At 42.6% G+C, this 21,554-nt stretch overlaps 1 pseudogene; it reads left to right on the forward strand.

The window, feature by feature from the left end:
- The first annotated feature begins 4,419 nt into the window (after nucleotides 1-4,419).
- On the forward strand, nucleotides 4,420-4,750 carry LOC105979607 (annotated as a pseudogene).
- Nucleotides 4,751-21,554: the final 16,804 nt, after the last annotated feature.

Here is a 21,554-nt window from a genome sequence, read left to right on the forward strand (position 1 = left end):
GGGGATGTCTTACTTTCAGGGAAACACGGTACTTACAAGCAAGGATTGTCAGAATGTTACTTAGCTGCAAGGACATGTGAGGAGGGATCAGCCCCTGGAGAAGGGCATCGTGCTTGGTAAGGTAGAAGGGCAGTGAAAAGAGGAAGGCTCTCAACGAGATAGATTGACACAGGGGCTGCAGCAATGAAGTCAAGCGTGGGAACACAAGTCCTGGCAGTGTTTCATTCTGTTGTGCGTAGGGTCGCTATGGCTACTGTATGGCACCTGAAGATAACAAGCCTCCCTAATAGGTGCCTTGTGCACTGCTAACCTTAAGGTCAGCAGTTCAAAACCACCAGGGTCTCTGTAGGAGATGAGAGTTTCTGCTCCTATAAAGAGTCACAGTGTTGGAGAGCCTGAGGGACAGTCCTCCCCTATCCCATAGGCTCGCTATGAGTCGGCATCAACTGGAGAGCAATCAGTGAGTGACTCCTCCCGAATACCAGAATTACTTCATGGACCATGATTTCCTCTTCTCTTGCTTCTCAGATACATTTATGTCCCATAAGAGAAACTCCAGAATATTTATATGGTGCTCCTTTCGAAAAGATAATGATACAGCCTGATGCGCTGAGAACAATTCTCCTGGTAGCTTTCCTCCACGCACCTTCGTTTCATTGTTTCATCTCCAGGTGACAACCAGAGGTGGAATATTTTAAAAGGAATCAATTTAGGCAAATAAGGGAGCTATTCATAAAATAATAGGAAACGTTTATCATTTTGTTCTTGCCAGGAAGCCATTGAATCACTTAAAAGCTATTCAGTCTCAGAGCAGCCCTGTGGCAGTTACATAATCATTTGTCAATTTGAGAGGATGAGACCTCTGTGTGGGCATGGCCTTCTCCTGAGAATTCTGGAAACTCCCGTATTTCTCTTCGGAGGTGGGAGACACTCGCTCTCTCTGCTCACTCCCTGGGAGACATTGCAGCTGACAAGACACATGCAGCTACACTAATGCCCTGAGCTGGAGGAGCCACATGGAGACCCTTGCCAGTACTGAGAAGCTTACAACGCCACTGGATCCACAAGACTTCCCACCCACTGGCCTGTGATCTTTGTGCATTTGACGTCATTGCATGTGTTTTGTGAGTCTGAAGAGGACTTTATAGATTGCTATCAGACAGATGGGCTAATAGCCGACTTATGGACTTGACCTGCACTGGACTGGGATGTTTTCTCAATATTCAATTGCTCTTATATGAGTGTCTCGCTGGATTTGTTTCTGTAGTCTGCCAGACTAACACAAGTCCTTAGCATCAGTAATCACTGTCTGGTGATATATAGTAAGTGTTTATGTCATGGGAATAAGTTATATTTCTGATAGACTTACACGGCAACATTCCCCAAAAGAGACACCAAGTGGAAAATGGATGAAGGGGCTCTGGTGGTGCAGCTGCTGAGCACTTAGAGGACTTCTAACTGGAAGGTGAGCGCACTCTTCTCCTTCCTAAAGGTCAAACAAAGGAGGTCTGTGGCCTGCCAGTCTGCCTCACGACCACCAGCAGGACCGAGTCGAACTGGATTTCCAAGGCTGAGACTCTTTTATGGGAACAGACTGCCGCCTTTTCTTCCCCTGAGCAGCTAGCAGGTGTGTGGGAACAGCAGACTTTTCAGCTCGCACATGACCTCCAGGACTCCTTGTAGTTGTTAGGTTCCCTGGAGGAGGCCCCACTCCTGGCGACCCTCCATACAACAGGAGGAAACCCGCAGGTCCTGCATCCTCTTCACACGTGTTTTTACTGCAGCCACTGGGTCAATCCATCTCGTTGAAACTCCAGCCTTGGCAGCACTGTGTGACCCCTCTCCTCTAGCCTACAGGACTGCCGTGAGTCACAGCAACTTGAGGGCAGTGGGAAAACTTAAGGAGTGAAGCAATAGCCAATGTCTTTCTTTTTTCTTCTTTTTTTGTTCAAAGGGAAAAAAAATTGATGTTCAAAAGGACATCAATGCTGAAGGTGTAAACTGGCTCCCGAATCTGGTCGATATTGCTGCCATCTGCTGGTCAAGAGATAAAGTTTCAAGGAATGGATAGATGATGACACTATCTGAACGGGTTTCCTGAGGGACATTTGTATAGGGTCCAACCCATTGCCCTGGGGTCTATTCAGACTGACAGCAACCCAGTAAAACATAGAAAAACGACCCCCACACAGGCCTTTATTTAAGTTGACTGCCACATTGTTCTGGGGAGCAACTGGTGGGTTTGAACTACGGACCTTGAGGTTATTAGCCAGGGTGTAACTATTTTGCCACTAGGCTCCTCTTCTATAGGGCAGGTGGTTATTATCGAGAAACATGCTTTTGAAAATACTCTCAAATCCGCTTCTGAGACAGCCCCTTCTGACCATCAGGGGGGCGGGGTGGGGATGGGGACCAAGGCCATCATTATTCGACCGGCAGGTCTCCTGGGACCTCTACTCCCTTAAAGAAGTGCACTCTAGGAAGCCCCCATGGGCAACTCTACCCTGTCCTAGAGGATCACCTTGAGGAGCCGTTGATTCGATGGTAGTGAGTGAGAAAGGCCTTATAGGAAGTTTGAGACCGCCCAGAGGTTCCTCAAAAGGTCTGGTGGTTCATGTTCAAAATATTAGAAGCCACGGAGCAGTTTCATTCTGACACGTGTGAGACTGTCATGTTTCAAGGGTCTGGTTACCTACACCTTCGTTTCAAACGTCCCTCATGCATAATTCAGAAGTAAAGCAATGAAGTCTATTTCTTATTGTGTGGGATAACATTTCCGAAAATGTTTACCCAAGGAAAACTAAAACCAAACTCACTGCCATCAAGTTGATTCTGACTCATGGTAACCCTGTAGGACCGAGTAGAACTGCCCCTGTGAGTGTCCTTGGTTGTAAATCTGTATGGTAGCAGAAAGCCTCATCTTTCTCCTGCAGAGCAGCTGGTGGTTTTGAACTACTTACCTTGTGGTTACCAGCCCAATGTGTAACTTGTTCCTCTTAATTAGATATTGCAACATGGAGATTTCATACAGATTATGAAATTTAGATGGAAAATGTAATTAAAATTTGGGTGATGATTTTAAAATGAGGATTTAGACAAAAGTTTTTGATATTTCCCCTTACTCTCAAAACACTGGGCAGCTACCCACACTGGGCTTCATTCCTACATGGCCAAAATGGGAGAGGGTATTGTCTAAACCTCCTTGATGAGCCCTTTGCTTTCCTTCTCATCATAGCTCCCACCGCTTCTAGCCCCTCCCCATAAGAAGCCAAACAGTTGTAATATATATAGTCCCCTTAAGGATACCTTAAAACATTCTCTGTATAGCAAATAGTTTTATTGGCACATACGTCAAATATTATACAAAGCAATTACTGAGTCATATTGAGATTTGTGCAATCTTCACCACAATCAATTTCAGAACATGTTCTTCTCAGACTCATTGTGCTAGCTCTTCATTCTCTCCACACTCGCCTGCCACGTCGCTAGGCAATTGTCAAACCAGTTACTGTCTCTATAGATTTACCTAACATGGATTTCATATATGGAAAATCACACAAAACACAGGGAGCAAGCAAACAAAAATAATAAAAATGACTACACAAAACAGAAAAATCTCAATTAAAAAGGAAGCAGAAAAATTGAAACAATTTTAGAATGGGTCAAAAGGGAGTAAAAGTGTAAGGTACTATATTTTAACTTAACTACATCTGCCATAATCAATTTTACAATACTCTCTGTCTGATGGCAAGGCTATTCACATCCATGGACTCTGGTGAGAGAGGATTCACCAGAGCCTTAATCCATGTAATGACAATGATAGATATATAGACCAACGGAACAGGATAGAAAACCCAGAAATAAAAGCATCCACCTACTGACAACTGATTTTCAACAAAGGACCAAAAAACGTTAAATGGGAAGGGACACTCTTCAACAAATGGTGCTGGAAAAATGGAATCGCCACCTGCAAAAGAATGAACCGGGGCCATACCCCGCCCCATGCACAAAAACAAACTCAACATGGACTAGAGACCAAAATGTAAATCCCAGAGCTACACAGATCATCAATGAGAAAATTGGGACAAATGTAAGGGCCCTTGCGCAAGGCATGCACAGATTACCATAAAAATAGAGGTATTGGCCAATGTACCTATATTATCTGGCAATATATTGAGGAAGTGGATAAACTTTGGACCTCTACTCAAGCCCTCTCTCAACGCAAGAACACGTTGTTCTATGAAACCGGCACTCCAGGATGCACACCCTCCCGACACGATCGCTGAAGAAAAATGGGTGCATAAGCAAATGTGGTGAAGAAAGCTGATGGTGCCCGGCTATCAAAAGATATAGCAGCCTTTTTCCGCCATAATGGAGCCTGTGGAGGCCTGCTAGGAACAGGACTTCTAAACGGCAAATATGTCTGGAAGGCTGTGGTGAAAGGCCATTTTTGCTGGCTATCAACTGGGTCTACGGAACCAGAGGAAGCACACGCTCTTCTCAAAATTGAAGGTGTTCACGCCCGAGCTGAAACGGAATTTTATTTAGGCAAGAGATGTGCTTATGTGCACAAAGCAAAGAACAACACAGTGACTCCTGGCGGCAAACCTAACAAAACCAGAGTCATTGAGGAAAGGTAACTCGTACCCATGGAAACAGTGGGATGGTTCGGGCCAAATTCCGGAGCAACCTGCCTGCGAAGGCTATTGGACACAGAATCCATGTGATGCTGTACCCCTCAAGGATTTAAACTTAAAGGTAAATAAATAAAGTTGTGCATTTGTTACTTCTCTTTTGTGTTTTTATTAACTCACTTGGGGAAAAAAAGATATAGCGTATGAGGTCTTAAAGGCTTGACCTTAAGCAAGCGGCCACCTAGTAGAGCAGCAACAAGCTCACATGGAGGAAGCACACCAACCTGTGCAATCACGAAGTGTTGATGAGATCAGGTGAGAGACCCAAAGCCCATCTGTCGACAATTGGACATCGTCTCACAGAAGGGTCAGAAGTTAGGGATGAGTCAGCCAGGGTGCAGTAAAGCACCGACGAAACACACAATATTCCTCTGGTTCCTTGAGGCTTCCCCTTCTCCCCCCACTATCATAATCCCAGCTCTACCTTACAAATCCAACTAGATCAGAGCATGCATACTGGTACAGACAAGAGTTCACAACACATGGAATCCAGGAGAGATAATCCTCTCAGGAACAGAAATGGGAATAGTGATACCAAGAGGGTAGGGGGAAGGTGGAGGGTGAAGGGGGAAGTAAAGGAGGAACCGATCACAATGATGGACATACACACACACACACACACACACACACACACACATCCAGCAAAGGGGGAGAATAACAGAAACGTGGCTGAAGAGAGACAGCAGTCGGTGTAAGATATGAAAATAATAATAATTTATAATTTATCAAGGGTCCATGAGGGTGGGGAGAAAGAGAGGAGCTGATACCAAGGGCTCAAACAGAAAGAACGTGTTTAGAAAATGATGATGGCAACATATGTACAAATGTGCTTGATTCAATTGATGTATGAATTGTTATAAGAGCTGTAAGAGCCCCCTCAAATATGCATATCAATAATAATAAAATTCAAAATAAGCTTAAGCACATCGAAAGACTTCACTGAAAGAGTAAAACAAGAGTCCATGGACTGGGAAAAAATCCTTAGCACTGATACAGTAGACAAGAGACTAATTACCAAAAATCTAGAGAATTCTGCAACACCTCAATAAGAAAAAAGCCCAATTAAAAGGTGAGCAAAGGACATGACAATTCACAAGGGATGATACTTGAATGGCTAACAAACAGATGAGGAAATAATACCTTTCTTACATAAAAATCTTTAACCTGTTGGTCATTGCCTACATTTGTATTCACCCTCTTCTTTAGTAACTGACACTTTTGGGATGACCTCAAACCAACTAAAATTTATATTTCTCATCCTCCCTTGAAGATAGGAGTGAACAATTTTATATATCAATGGAGCCTCGGAGGATTAATGAGTTATCAATTTGACTGCTAAGCACAAGGTCAGCAGCTTGAATCCACCAGATGCTCCGTCGGAGAAGAGAGAGGCTCCCCCCTGCTCCGCAAAAAAAAAAAAAGATTTGCAGACTCAGCTCCCTCCGGGAGCAACTCTCCTCTGTCCAACAGGCCACTAGAGTTGCTCTGATGACCGTGAGTTTGGAGAATAATTGGTATCGTTGTTAGGTGCTGTCAGGTCCGTTTTGACCCCAGTGGCCCCCCACGCAACAGGAGAAAGCACTGCCCTGTCCTGTGGCATCCGCACACTATGGCTATGCTGAGCCCATTGTCGCTGTCACGCCATCGGTTCATTTCCTTGGGGATCTTACTCTTCTTCATTGCTCTCTACTTTACAAAGCATGGCATCCCTCTCTGGGGACTGGAACTTCCTAAGACATCAAAAATGCGAAAGACAATGTCTCACAATTCTTGCTTCTAAGGAGCAATCTAACCGTAGTTCTTCCAAGACCGATGTCTTCATTCTGTCGGTCATTCATGGGATATTCTGGATTCTTGCCCAACATGGTGATTCAAAGGCACCAATTATCCTCTGGTTTTCCTTGTTCGTTGCCTAGCTTTCACACGCATATGAGGTGATAGAAAATAACATGGCTTGGGTCAGATCACCTCAGCCCTCAAAGAGGCAGCATTGCTTCTTAACACTCTAAAGGTGGTTATCATGACATTGTTTATTGACCCAGCGTGTGCTGAAACCATATAATTGGAAGCACCGCTGAAATTAGGTAATAATGACAACTCTTACCAGAGGACAATACAAGGTTCCAAAGTAAATTAGCATTGAGTTTTTGGGGGAATATTGATACATGTAAGCTGGACTTTAAAACTGTTTTTGTTTTTTGTTATAATTAATCATGGGATACTGTTATTAAAAATATCAAATTTCTGCTGAAGCATTGCACAAAATTGGTAAAGACCGTTATTTTAATGTCACCCCTCTGACCATGGTGGCCGCCAAACGTCCTCTTTCCATCCCCCAGTGACGCCTGACTTGAGAACCACTAGTGCAAGGATGGTCTGCCACCCTGCAGACCAACGTGTCGGCAAAGAAAGTAGCGATGCTGTTGCTGCGTACACAGATTATTTTACAACCTCACTTTCTATATGACAGCAATCTGGTGCTTTAAAAAAATGCAATGGTTTTATTTTTAAGTCACATAATAGTTTATCCAAAAAACTTTAGAAAGGTAATAATAGAATTAACAGAAGTAATGAAAACGTTCATCTGGGTAGCCAGCTGTCAAATTAACATGAAAAATAAAGCCACCCCTCATCCACACCAAAAATACCCTCACAAATAGTAAACTATTAAAAAATATAGGGGACATGGAAATTCCATTGGCAATAGCAACACTAAATTACCTACCACTAAATTACAACACAAATTAGCTCTCCACCAAATAGTTTCGTATCTATTTAAAGATGACAAAACACTCCCAAAGGACACCCAGTACAACCCTTGAGGAGGGAGGGCAGCATGGGATGGACCAGCAGCAGCCACACGAAACTAGTGGAATAAGCGTTGGTTCTCACGAGGCACTAGATACTATCTCATAAGATCCTCTTAGCTAGACCCGTGTCAAATTAGTGTCTGTTCGGTCAACTCTGATCCATAGCCACCCACGTGTGTCTGAGAATATGCTCCATGAGGTTGTCAGTGGCTGGTTTGGAGAAGCACATTGCCCAGTCTTTCTGCTGGGGCACCCAAACACTCAACAGTCAACCTCTTGCTTAGCAACTGAATGCATTAACCATTTACACCACCCAGAGACTCCATATGTATTCCATGGTATCATGGATGTATTTCATGTTTTACATATTACTGCTATTATAACTTTTTTGATCACCTAACTACTCTAGGTTAAGAATATTCCTGGCCCTTAGTTGCTTGGTCTTGGATCAAAGACAGGGCTGATTTATACCATCACTAGGATTAGTGACTATGAACAGCTGAGTAAGTAAAAAGTTTAATGTTTTCTGTCCTTTAAGAGGAAGTGGCTAAAGACGATGTGAGAGAATAAAGAAAGATCACTCTAAGTACTGTGCTTAGAGGGGCAGGTGTTCAGGGCAGACAGATACCAGAGGTATAAAGCAACTAGGGACAAAAGAGAAGCTCTTTTCTCAAGGCAGGTGCCTCCCTCACACCTCCCTGCAGTTCCCATAAGACCTTCCTAATCCTTGACAGGTCCCTTACCTCCCATCAATGATGACTGGCAGGGCACCCTCGAGCTTCCTCAAAATACTCTCAGCTGCTCTGACCCCCTGCTACCCTAATGATTCTGGCATCAAGATAGAAATTACTGTTGAAATTACTAGTGGTTTTGAGACCAGAGCTAACCAAGATAGCTTGTTTTGTTTTGTCTTTAACCAAGGTGAACTTGCCCACCATATGGGTATTAATTACAGATTCATATTAGTTCATTGATTTAAAATGAGGGCAAATGAATACTCTTTAATTGGGTGCATAGACTTGTTTAATGGTTTCCTTAATGCTTAAAATAAACCTTTAAAGTGGGTCATCTGGGAAAATAGAAATTTAAATATTGAGAAGGAAATTATCATTGCTTTCAGAATTATTAAGTAAGCAATTTCTTAAATAGTATTGCAAAGAAAAACTTCTAAGTTGTTCACACTTTAAACCATGTCTTTCCAGACTGCCGCACACATAAAATGAAGTTCTTGAAGAAGACTTCCCTAGGAAAATGGAAAATGAGCTCAGCTCGAGAGAGTTCCGGCACATCAACTGGAAAACACATCTTTCTCACATTCATATGATATTGAATGAAATTCTTGACTAAGAAAGTATCTAGATTGTTTAAGGTCACTCAAATCATCACGATTGGATCTTCATTGGCTCCTTTGTTTATAATTAACAACTACAGGAGCCTTGGCAGCACAATGAGTAAGCCCTTGACTATTAACCTACAGCCTGTCAGCTCGAACGAACCAGCCATTCTGTGTGCAAAAAGCCTGGTGCTCTGCTGCTGTAAAGATTGATAGCCTAGAAAAATCTATGATACAGTTCGACTGCAAGGCTGCTATGGGTCAGCATTAACACAACAAAAATAGCAACGTATATAGAAAAACATATGAAAGTTAAGTGTGTAAAAATGATTGATTTTATAATAATCCAATTACATATATATTCCAACCACCTAAAGTGTGGCTTGTGCACATCATAGAATGGAAAGAAAAATGCTCTCTGAGAACAAAAGAATTCCTGACCTGCAGTAAGAAAAATAATGCTGCACGGTGAAATCAACGCTATGAGGACAAATACGCTTTGGTGATGTCTGGGAGGGTTTAGGTCATACAAGCGGCTGCTTGATGGAGAAGGTAAAGTAAATGCAACCAAACTGAGTATCAGGAAGGCTCAGGAATAGAAAAGGGGTTTATTTATTTATTTGTCTTTCCTTTTTTATTTAATCATTTTATTTGGAGCTCGTACAACTCCTATCACAATCCATACATCCATCAATTGTGTTGAGCACACTTGTTGCCATTATCATTTGCAAAACACTCTTCTCAGCTTAAGTCCCTGGTATCAGCTTCCCACCTTTTTCCCCCCTCCCTCCCTGCTCCCCGCTCCCCGCTCCCCCATGAACCCCAGATAACTTATAAATTATTATTATTTTGTCATATCTTACACTGTCCGATGTTCCCCTTCACCCACTTCTCTGTTGTCCATCCCCCAGGGAGGAGGTTATATGTAGATCCCGGTAATTGGTTCCCCCTTTCCATCCCACCTTCCCTACGCCCTCCCATCGCCACTCTCACCACTGGTCCTGAAGGGATCTTCTCTCCTGGATTCCCTGTGTTTCCAGTTCTTATCTGTACCAGTGTACATCCTCTGGTCCAGCCAGACCTGTAAAGTAGAATCGGGATCATGAGGAGACTAAATCCTTGTTCAAACAGAAATACTGAGTGGTTTAAGATCAGGAAAAGTTTGTGTCAAGTTTGTATCCTTTCACCATACTTTTGCAATCTCCATGCCGATCAAATAATATGAGAAGCTGGACTGTAGGAAGAAGACCATGGCGCCACAATTGGAGGAAGGCTTATTAACAATGTGTGATAGGCAGATGGCACACCGTGCTTACTGAAAGCAAGGAGGACTGAAGCACCTGCTGATAAAAATCAAGGGCTTCAGTCTTCCGTTCATACTGCAACTCAATGTAAAGAAAATAAAAGTCCTCACAACTGGATCAATAGACAGCATCACAATAAGCAGAGAGAAGATTGACATGGTCCAGGATTTCATCTTACTTGGATCCACATTCAAGGCTCACAGAAGCCAGCTCCAGGGCTCTGGCTCAATCAGCATAGCTCCAGGTGACTTGTCAACAGAAATCTGTCCCGCCTCCAGGGAGGAAGACAGGAGTTCCCAGAATCCTCAGGAGAAGGCCGACCATGCCCACACAGAGGCCTCAATGGCTGTGAACTGATTGATAAGCTAGACTCCACCCCTGTACAAATTGACAGACCATGTAACTGCCACATCACCTTCACTACATCTGCAGTAATCCACCCTACAATGCACTCTACACTCTGGTCCGTGGTGAGAGGAGACTCTCTGGAGGCTTAATCCACATGGGGACCCTGAAAATACATTTTGGGCTTTCACAGTCATTTATAGCCTCCCGGAAAACCAGGTGTTCAGAATTTAAGCTCTAATACCATTCCCTCCTCAGGAGTTAAATCTTATTATTCCATTTCTTGAGGAGACCAGTTTTTGAAGACACTTTCTTTCCACATCAAATGGGACTTAGCACTCCTGCGAAAATGCATTGAACCCTAAATGTGTGAGCTTATTTCTGGAGCCTCAACTCTGTTCCATTAGTGTGTCTATTACTATGCATGTATCATGCTGTTGTTCTATAGAAATTTTTGAAAAGAAAAAAAAAGAAATTTTTGTAATTGGAAAGTCCTACTACTATATTCTTCTCATTCAATATTGCTTTAGTTAAACTATGGAATTTTTAAAGTTGAGAACTCTATAATGCCTTAAGTACCATGCAGGCAGTCCTTGACTTAGGAACTTTTACTTTATAAAAGCATGTAAGTCATTGTAAATAATGTCTTCAGAGAAAATCAATCAGTCAAAATGAAGTTGTTGGCCACTGCATTGCCATCTCACTAAGCTGGCCCAGCAGTTACTTCCTTACCAATGCTCTTGAGCATCTAGTGCTTAATTTTTTCTCAGTATTGAGGATGCTTAGGGTAGTTCTACTCCATTCTGCTCTTCCCAAATTCATTAGAATGTGGTGGTTTAATTTCATTCATCCTATGACCACTTATTGAATAGACCATCTTCTAGATACTCTGAGGAGATGGAAACATTTTTAAGTACCTGCTTTCATTGAATTTGAACCTTAGAAGCTAAAATAAAAAGAAAATAAGAGAAGCCTAGTTGGATGACTCTATGGTTCAGGCCACATTAATTTGTTCCCATAGAAATTGATGTTTACTTTTAACTATTGCTACTAATGTCATGGGTGTCCCTACTATCCAGTATGATCCAAAACCTGGAGTTTCAACCTGGAGTAGCTTAAGGTAAGTTTCATGTCTTCTATCGGTAGCATATCATGAAGACTCTGTGAATTAGAGGCTAGGATTGGCTGACCATATATTATTCTTACCTGAGTTTTAAATATGTATTAAAGGCCTATTTTTCTATAGCAAATTAAATTAATTGGTGGTATAATGGCTAAACTACTATCCAAACTCGAACTACATCCTGTGCCTCTAATTATGTTGCTAATCTGATGCCTCTTCCAGTTTCATTCTTTGTCAGAAATCAATCGGATTTTATATTACTGGTGCAACGAGTGGTTGAAACTCTCAGCTACTAACTGGAAGGTCAGTTATTCAAACCAACCAACGGACAAAGATGTGGCAGTCTGCTTCCATACAGACTTGATTCACAAAAACCCTACCGGGCAACTCTACTCTGTCCTATAGAATTGCTATGTATTGAAATCAACCCAACAGCAGCGGCTTATAGATTATAACCTCTACGTATTTGTAAACTGTGAGTAAAAGCATTACTATAAAATCATGTGGTTATCGTTGTTAGGTGCTGCCAAATGGGTTCTGATTCAAAGAAACCCTTTGTCCCACCGAGAGAAACATTGCCTGCCTCTGTGCCATCTCACAGTTGTCCTTAGGTTGGAGCCCATTGTTGCAGCCACGGTGTCGATCCATCAACGTAACTGTCTTTTTGGATGACTCTACACAGAATTGATGCATGGGAACAAATCTGTCTTGAAAGAAGTACAGCCAGAACGCTCCTTAGAGGCAAGGATGGTGTGACTTTGTCTCGTATACTTTGGAAATGTTGCCAGGAGAGCCCAATCCCTGGAGAAGGATCTTGTCCTTGGCAAAGAATCAGGGCAACAAAAAAGAGGGAGACCTTTGATGAGATGGATTGACACAGTGGCTGCATCGATGGGCTCAAACATAAGAACAATTGTGACGATGACACAGAAATAGACAGTGTTTCATTCTGTTGTACGTAGGGTCACTATGAGTCAGAACTGACCCAACATCCCCTAACAACACTTTACCAAGCATGATGTCCTTTTCCAGGGACTGGTATTTCCTTGTAATATGTTCAAAGCATGTAAGATGAAGTCTTATCATCCTCACTACGATGGAGCTTTTTGGCTGTATTTTTTTCCAAATCTTTTTACTGAGAATGGAAAAAAAAATAGTATTTTTGTTGTAAAAGGAATAGCACCTAAGGCAGGTACTTATATATGCCTGGCCTTCGCCCCGGGCTCCTGTTTTATAAAGCTAAAGGACCGAGCAGAGCTGACATTGACAGGAAAGTAGGACGGAAGACAGCAGATAGATCGAAGGGGAGCAAGGATGCAGAAAGAATGACAACAGCCACACAGGTGCCGGTTAAACACTTTTAGTCCCTACAGCAAATCATGAAGTTACCAAAAAAGTGACTGACTGGTGACCCTGCTGCAGATGCAGGTGAAAATGTTCCACTCTAAGGGAGGGAATGACAACGAAGTACGCTCTGGGCAACAGGTACGGTGGGACAATCCAGAGGGAAGAGGGGCTGCGGTGTGGCCCGTTTTGCTATTTGTCAGACAAGCTAGAAAATCCAACCTCTCTCCCCTCTTAGGGAGGGCAAACTTCTATCCACCCCTTTCAAACTGTGGCCCAGGCTAAGTCTGAGCATCCCTGGCATTCTACACTGCCACTTTTATAACGCTAGAATGAGGGCCAGTGAGGAAGGTGAGGATTGTGAAGAGTTTTTAAAGTAGAACCCAGAGAAAATGTCAAAAGCTGCTGCCACACAAGTAGCACCAGCAACCAGTTCTTGCACTCATCTCCCCTGTCCCAGCAGCCCCTTCTGTGGAAGAGTTCTAAAATTGGGACAGCTCTTTTCTGTAAAAGTCTCTGATGGTACCAGGTTGTATGCCCTGGGCAGTAAGGAGTGTCTGTCTTCGGCTTGTTTGTGCAAAGGGTGCATCTGGTCTCCTTTAGGAGGTTGATCTTGGCAGAGATCTGAAGGACAGGACCTGGCTTGATGTTCATGCCACTCATAAGGTGATCTTCTTCAAGCAATTAAAAGGCCTGTCCATCAAGCTCCTCAGAGTAAAATTCCTCTGGAATCTCCTGGCAGCCTTGTAGAGAAGCAATAAACTCATACACCTCCTCTCTACTCCAACGCCTTGGGTCACTAGACAGGAACGCAGGGCTAACTCGGGTGTTGGTGGAGCTGGGTTGGAGTTCCCCAGGTCATGTTCTCCCTGCCCAGCTTTCCCTGGTAAAGGCCCAGGAGATGCTGGAGAGAGTCCTTCATTGTAACTGAAATTATCTGAACCCCGACTACAGTCCTTTTGATCCTGGTGACGCTGGCCCTGGACCTTGCATTGAGGCCTCCTGCTAGTGAACTCAAGTGTAGTTAGCTTCCTGAAACTCTCATTTTTTCCCTCTTCAACCAGAACTGATGCCTACAGCTCACATGGCACCTCTCGGAGCATGTCATGGAATAAAACCTCTTGGAGCCTCAGAGCTGCTCTGTAGTGCTCGCACTTCAGGAGATTTGCCTTCTTGTCTAGTTTGGCAGATACGCTGTCCATTCCCAAGGGCCAACTGACAGACCCTTTCAGTTCTGTAAGGAGACCTGTCTGTAGTGGCTTCTGAGACTCTTTCAGCAACTGAGAACATCCCGCCAGGAAAGGTTCGGCTCCACCCTGAATAACAGAGCCTTCAATGGTGTGCGTAGACAGGTTGGGTTCCCTTCAGACTCACACAACACAGGCAATGACACCGAGTGCAGGAAGATCACAAGCCAGTGGGTGGAAAGTCTTGTGGATCCAGTGTTGCTGGAAGCACCTCCATGCTGGCATGGATCTCCACATGGCTCCTCCAGCTCCAAGGCTCTGGCTGCCCTCAGCATAGTTCCATGTGGCTTGTCAACAGGAATGTCTCGCAGGGAATGTGCGTGTGTCCTGCCTCCAGCAAGCTACCTCCAAATGTGGTCATCAAGCTGCAACCTGATTGACAGACTAAACTCCACCCCTTCGCTCTTAATAGTCTTGAATGATAACAGATGATGTAACTACCACAGAGGGCTATTGCCGGGGGCACATTTTCTGCCTGGAGAACAGGTATCTGAAGGCATTTTTATCTTGGAACAATGGAAATCTTTGTGTATGACTCTTAATTCTTTATAATATATACCTAGCACAGGGAGTGCTGGATAGTATGGAATTTCTATCCCAAGTTGTTTTAGGTAGTTGTACATATGTACCATCCGATCAGCAGTGTATGGTAGTTTTAATCTCACCTCAACCTCTCCAGGATTTGTTTTTGTTTGTTGGTTTGTTTAACTTTCCTGTCAATGCTGGTGTACGGTTCTATCTCACTTGTTTCTATGTGCATCTTTCAATGGCTAGTGATCAAGAGCATTTCTTCATGTGGTTGGTGGCTACTTTGATATCTTCTTTGGTGAAACTATTCATGTCCTTTGTCCATTTTTAAACTGGATTATTAGTCTTTTTTTGTTGAGGTGTTTCACTTTTCTACAGATTTTAGATATTAGTCCCTTGTCTGTGGCGTCATTGCAAAAAAACTTTTTCCTAGTGTGGGGGTTTTCTTTACCCTCTTCTGAAGACGCCTTCTGACGCACATAGTTGCCTTGTTTCCAGTAGGTCCTCTCGTTTGTCTTCTGATGTGTGCATTTCTTTCTCTGTGCTTGGTTGGATGTTTATGCCCTGGGGTGGGACCTTTAGATGTGTCCCTAATTATAGGTCTTCATGGAGTTTACTTCTGTTCACCTAATCGTGTCCTCAGTGATGTGCCACGAAAAGAAGAGGGGAAAAAGTAGTATTTCTGGCACGGAGTCGGAGAAAGTAACTATTTTGAAATAGCTCCAAAACCTTCTCCTGACAAAAGCCTACTCAGCAGGAGAAAGGACTTTCGGGGAGCCTTATCCCCCTGAGGGGAAGAGAATCATCCAACTACAGTCCCCTCTAGACATGCTATCCCACTTAAGCCCACTCAAACCAAACCCACTGACATCACGTTGATGCTGACTTACAGAGGGGTGTGTGAACTTATATGAGGAAGTGTGAACCTTGGTTCAGGGACACAGACCCACTTAGAGCCTGAGAGCCCATTATAGGATGATAAAGTACTTCTCTTTCTCTGACCCCTTACTACAACATAAACAATGCTGCAGTGCTATAACAGTGATTATAACAAAGAGCTATAAGATGTGAGCTCAATTTAAGAAGAAAATATTTAAATTTCTAAGGAACAAGATAATCACAAGCCTTGTTAAAAGACCTGGAACAACAGTTTGAATATACAAAGCAAGCATCAGAGCCAGATTCAGATCTGGCACGGAGTTTGGAATTAACATTCATGAAATTTAAAATAACTATAAACAATGTTTAAGAATTCTAATGGAAGAAAATTCGACAGCATGCCAGAACAGATGGGAAACATAAGCAGAGAAATTGAAATTCTAAGAAAACTTCAAAGGGAAGGTTAGAAATAAAAAGCACTACGATGTGTAATTTTTTTAAATGTAGATTCCTAGGTTAGTAGTTTGCTTCATCAATTAAATATGTCACTTCCTATTTGCTTATACAGCTTCTATTGAGAAGTCTGCTGAATTTTTTTATCTGTGTTCCTCTTTAGGAATGTCTATTTCCCCTTTGATTTCAATATTTTCTCTGCCTTTTGATTTCCTGCATTTTGAATATTTTATAATATGTACATGGAGGCACACATGTAAAAGTGAATGCTACATAATACAGTGAACCTTGGAGTTTCTCACGCTCACTTTAGGATGAATAAAAATCCACTCAATTGCCGTTGGTTTTGCTTTGTGTTTTCTTTAGGTACCCAGAACAGATGCCGCCTCCACTAATTTTGAAAACTGACCCTACATGTTGTTCCTACACGTTTATGGTTCCAGCATCTCTTATTCCAGTAAGTTGATTGACTGGTCTTTCTGTCCCATGACCTAAATGCCTGATGATTCCAAGAAGAGCTGTTAGTTGTCAATTTGTTGAACTGTTTACTATTGTAAGATGTGAATGAGGAATTCCAACTCTTTACCTTTCAGAGTTAGACCTGGCAGTGTCTCATAGAGAGGAACCCAAAACTTTCTTGTTACTCTCCTCATATTATTTAATGCATGTTGTTGACTTAAAGGACATTCGAGATGTCTGTGGAGAAAAGAGAACATCACCTTTCTAGGGGAAGAGGTTGGAAGGGGTAGGGATTCACAGCCCATCTGGGGATGATTATATGCCAAAGTAAAATCCAAAAGAGTGATTTTATGGGTTGTTGTTGTTTTTCAATTTTCTTTCTTTCTGTCTGTCTTTCTTTTTTTTTTTTTAAGTGAGTGAACCGGTTCTTTATTTAGAAAGAAGCTCCGGGCGAAGTCCTGTGTCCAGTGAGTAGCCCAGGGAAGTCACGCCCAGTGAGGAGAGTGGTGGGCTTTTAAAGCAGGAGCTGAGGAGGGTCCAGTTGGGGAGAGGGTAGGGCTGCAGCTGCTGGGGATTTTCCACTGTGGCTTTGTTCCTACTTAATCTAACCATCCAGCCGTTGCAGGTGGGGAGGAAAGACAGTTATTCCTGCAGCCAGTTCCCAGAATTGTCCGTCAGCTTCGTTTCCTGGTACTGCAGGGAGAAGACTTGAGGCCCAATGGAAACCAGGTTGCAATAGTTCTCCAACATCCCATCCTGATATAGGGTCTTCTGAGCAGGATTCAGGAGCTGCCATTCCTCCCAGGTGAACTTTACAGCCACATTGTTAAATGTCAGTGATTCCTGAGCCTTGGTCATTTTCTTTGGTCCTCAGGACACTGCCGGCAACTGGGATGCTCTATGTTTGTCTTTTCTGGATCAGCTCTAATGATGCTCACAAATTTGAATCTCTCATGGGCACATCCCAGAAATAATAATACCCAAACCAGGCACTTCTTCCTCTTTCTTCTGCGCTGCTGACACACAATTTGCAGGCCAGTGAATTCTATCATTCAGGGAGATGTGCAAAGACCTCAGACCCTGACCATTGGGACCGCCTGGACCCTTGTACACTGGCGCTCTCCTGGGGTCAGACTCCAGGAAACACGCATCCCTCCTGCTTCCCCTCAAGCTCCTATGCCCGGTGCTGCCCTCAGGAACCCTGTTTGGAGTCAGCTGAATGGATTTGGTTCACAAACCAGTCAGAAGTTGAAATCCTTCCTTGTGATACTTCAATGTGCAAGACGGTAGTAACAGATTTCTAGCTCCCTAGACTGGATCATATTTCTCAGTTGCAAATCACTGTTCCTCGTGGGACCCTTGCACTGTACCTTCTCAGTCCTTTTTTTTTTCAATATTTATGGGTTTTTAAAATTTATATTTAATTTTATCTTTATCATTTTATTCAGAACTCTTACAGATATCATAGCATTCCATAATTCAATCACATCAAGCAGTCTTGCAAAACTGCTACCACAGTCAGTCAAAACATATTCTTTCTTCTTAAACTCCTTGATATCAGCTCCCTTTTATCCCCTCCCTTTCCCGCCTCACAGGAACGCTTATTTTGTTTTTTTAATTTTTGCCTCATCTTACACCATCCACTGCATCCAATTATGCATAATTCTGTTGTTTGCTCCCTTTGAATGGGATTTTACAGTCATCAGTTCTATGAGCTGCTCCCCCACCCCCTGCCACTTCCTGTTCCCTGAGGGAACCATTACTTCTGTTACAGTTTCTGAAGGGTCATTATCCATTTGACTTTCATGTATGAAACGATTTTAATTATACAAATGAACATAGGCAAGTGTGCCATGATTAACAAAGTAAAAAATAAAAATCGTAATTGTAAGGGGAGGAAATATTAAAGAACTAGAGGACAGGTATGTGCTTCATCAATGCTATACTGTAATCTGAATTTATTATTCCTTCTGTGTGGCCCTTCTGAGAGGGAATGTCCAATTAACTTGTAGATGGGTTTTGGGTATCCATCCACTACATCCCCACGCCTTCCCATCAATGTGGTTGCTTGGTTGTGACTTCTGATACCTTTTCCCATTGACAACTCATGATCACACAGACTGGTGTGCTTCTTCCATATGGGCTTTGTTGCTTCCTTGGTAGATGGCCGTTTCTTTGACCACAAGCCTTTAAGATCCCAGACACTATTTCTTTTAATAGTGAGGCACCATCAGCTTTCTTCACCAGATCTCTCCTGATGTCTTGAGCATCAGGAGACAATTCCAAAGACAGAGCTTAGGAATCAGTTGTCTTAGGCCCTGAGGCAGCGACCTTTCAGTCTCTAAGTTGTCTTCCCTAGTATGTGGCTTAGGAATCAGTAGGCTAGTACCCTGGGACAATGACCTTTCAGTTTCTAAGCATGACTAGGCCAGGTTCTTTTCACAAGCATAACACACTCTATGAGCCAAACCATCTTTTAACCAATTTAGTTCACCAGACATTCAAACCTATCAACAGCAAGCTAAGAAAAAACAGGCAAGACTTACTAGCAAGAGCAAGGGAAAGGGTGAGAGTTCTGTTCCATTGCAGCAGTCAAGACAACTCTACTCCTCTGGGCTCTTGGCTGGATTTTTGTACAGTTGGAGAGTGCATGTATGTGTGAAGCCATAAGTATGGCTGTGGATGTTCATTCTGATAAGGGGGGCACCCTCAAGTGTTTAGTCCGACAACCTTGGATTCTGACAAGTTTCAGTTTCCTTTTGTGAGCCATTTTGTTGTTTACATCTTTATTCTTTTTGTCAGCCTTTTGACTGCCCATGGTCATGCCATTTTGTGTGCTCTATTTACCTGATAACATGCTCAAAGTATGTGAGATGAAGTCTTGCCAGGAGCATACTGTCTGTATTTCTTCCAAGATAGATTTGTTTGTTCTTTGGCAGGTCCTAGCAGTTTTATATTCTTCACCAGCACTAGGTAAATACTGTGATGTGCATTCTGTGCCAATCATGGACCTATAATATGCATCAATGCTTTATTTTACAATGATTTATTTTACATGACTAAACAATTTATTTCATATAAAAGGTACCATACTGTGCATATTATTCTGCTACATGGTTCTTTAACTGAACAAGATCTTAGCAATCCACTTATCATCGTGTATATAGTTGTATCTTATTTTAACTGCTGCATATTATTTCTTTAAAATGATATACCACAGTTCTGCTTTCTAGGTTAATGCACATATTTCCCATTTTTCATAAGAGAGATAATGCTGCCACAAACATCTTTTCATATGTCTCTTTGTGCATATATTCCAGTGCTCCCACAGAGAACAGATGAGTAGTGTAGCACCTGTGTCAGATTATTAAATGTTTTAAATAAATAATACACAATTTTCAACATGTATTATTTATTTAAAACATTTAATTACTACTATATAGCCACAGTTGTCAGAACAGCCTGGTCCTGGTATAATGATGTATACACAGACCAATGAATCGGGACAGAAAAGCCAGAAATAAAAACATCCATATACAGACAACTGATTTTTAGCAAAAGCCCAATAAGCTTTAAAAGATCCATGTCTCGCCACATGCACAAAAACAAACTCAAGGTGGATCAAAGACCTAAATGTAAAACCCAAAGCTATCAGGATTATCAATAAGAAAATTGGGACAAATCTAAGTGGCCTGGTACAAGGACTACCCGGGCTATCAGAGAAAACAAAGGAAGCACCTTCTATGGAGGGCGAAACAGATGAGACCTATTAAAAATAAGAGACTTGTGTACATCAAAAGATTTCACTAAAAGAGTAAAAAGAGAGCCCACAGATTGGGAAAAGATATTTAGCAATGACATAACAAAGGACTGATTATGAAAAATCTACAGGGTATTAGAAGCCGACAAGAAGAAAAAAACTAAATCCCTGAGAAGCTGGGCAAAGGATCTGAACAGGCGATTCACAAATGATGATACTCACATGGTTAATAAACACACGAGGAAATGCTCCCATTGACTGGCCATTTGGGAACTGCATGTCAAAACAACCCAGAGATACCGTCTAACACCCATAACCATAGCCCGATTTTTGAAAGCTGAGAACAACAAATGCTGGAGAGGGTGTGGTGAGACTGGAAGAACTTATTCACTGCATGTGGACTTCTAAATACGTGCAGCCATTGTGGAAGGCAATCTGGAGATTCCTAAAACAGATGGCAATTACAATACCATATGACCCAGCAATACCATTACTGGGCATATATCCCAAAGAAATAAGAAACAGATCACAAACAGACATATGCTCCCACGTGATCATTGCAGCATAGTTCACAAAAGCAAGAAATTGGAAACAGCCTAAATTCACATAAATAGAAGATTGGATGAAAAAAACTCTGGTGTATTCACGCAATGGAATATTACATATCCCTATAAAACGGCGACGAAACACCTCAAGATGTGGAGGGATCTAGAAGACAGTATGCTGAGTGAAGTCGGTCAACCACAAAAGGACAAACACGGCATGAGTCCTCTGCTGTAGGAGGAAGTAGCAGGACAGACACAAGCTTAGGCTTGTAGGGACAGCCTGGTAGAAAGCCTGACTACTGCCAATGAACCATCCACTCTCCGTAAGGATTTTGAAGGCCACTTTGCCGGAGAGTGCCTCAAGTCAGCTGGTCAAGGTATGTCCAGTCTTTACCACAATCAATTTTAGGACATCTTCTTCCTTCTTGTACTCAGTGGACAAACGGTAATGTACAAATATACGAGGGGGTACCCTGACAAAAGTGGAAAAGGCTCCACTGGGTGAAGCTCTTCCCCCAGTAGGTGAGCATTGAGCAACTCTCTGTGAGTTAATGCACCTAGTAGCGTCCACTGGGAAGGTTCTCTCTGGTCACAGTGAATTTTTTCATAAAAGCACTTTCGATCGAACCATGGATTTTGTGGTGGCCGATTTAAGAGAACACTGTGCAGCTGTGAAATTTTGTTTCCTGCTTGGGGAAAAATGCCACAGAAACTGTTGTGATGTTGAACA

The sequence above is a fragment of the Echinops telfairi genome, unplaced genomic scaffold (assembly GCF_000313985.2).
Source record: "Echinops telfairi isolate 266 unplaced genomic scaffold, ASM31398v2 ScPeMD7_22;HRSCAF=79, whole genome shotgun sequence".
NCBI lineage: Eukaryota > Metazoa > Chordata > Mammalia > Afrosoricida > Tenrecidae > Echinops > Echinops telfairi.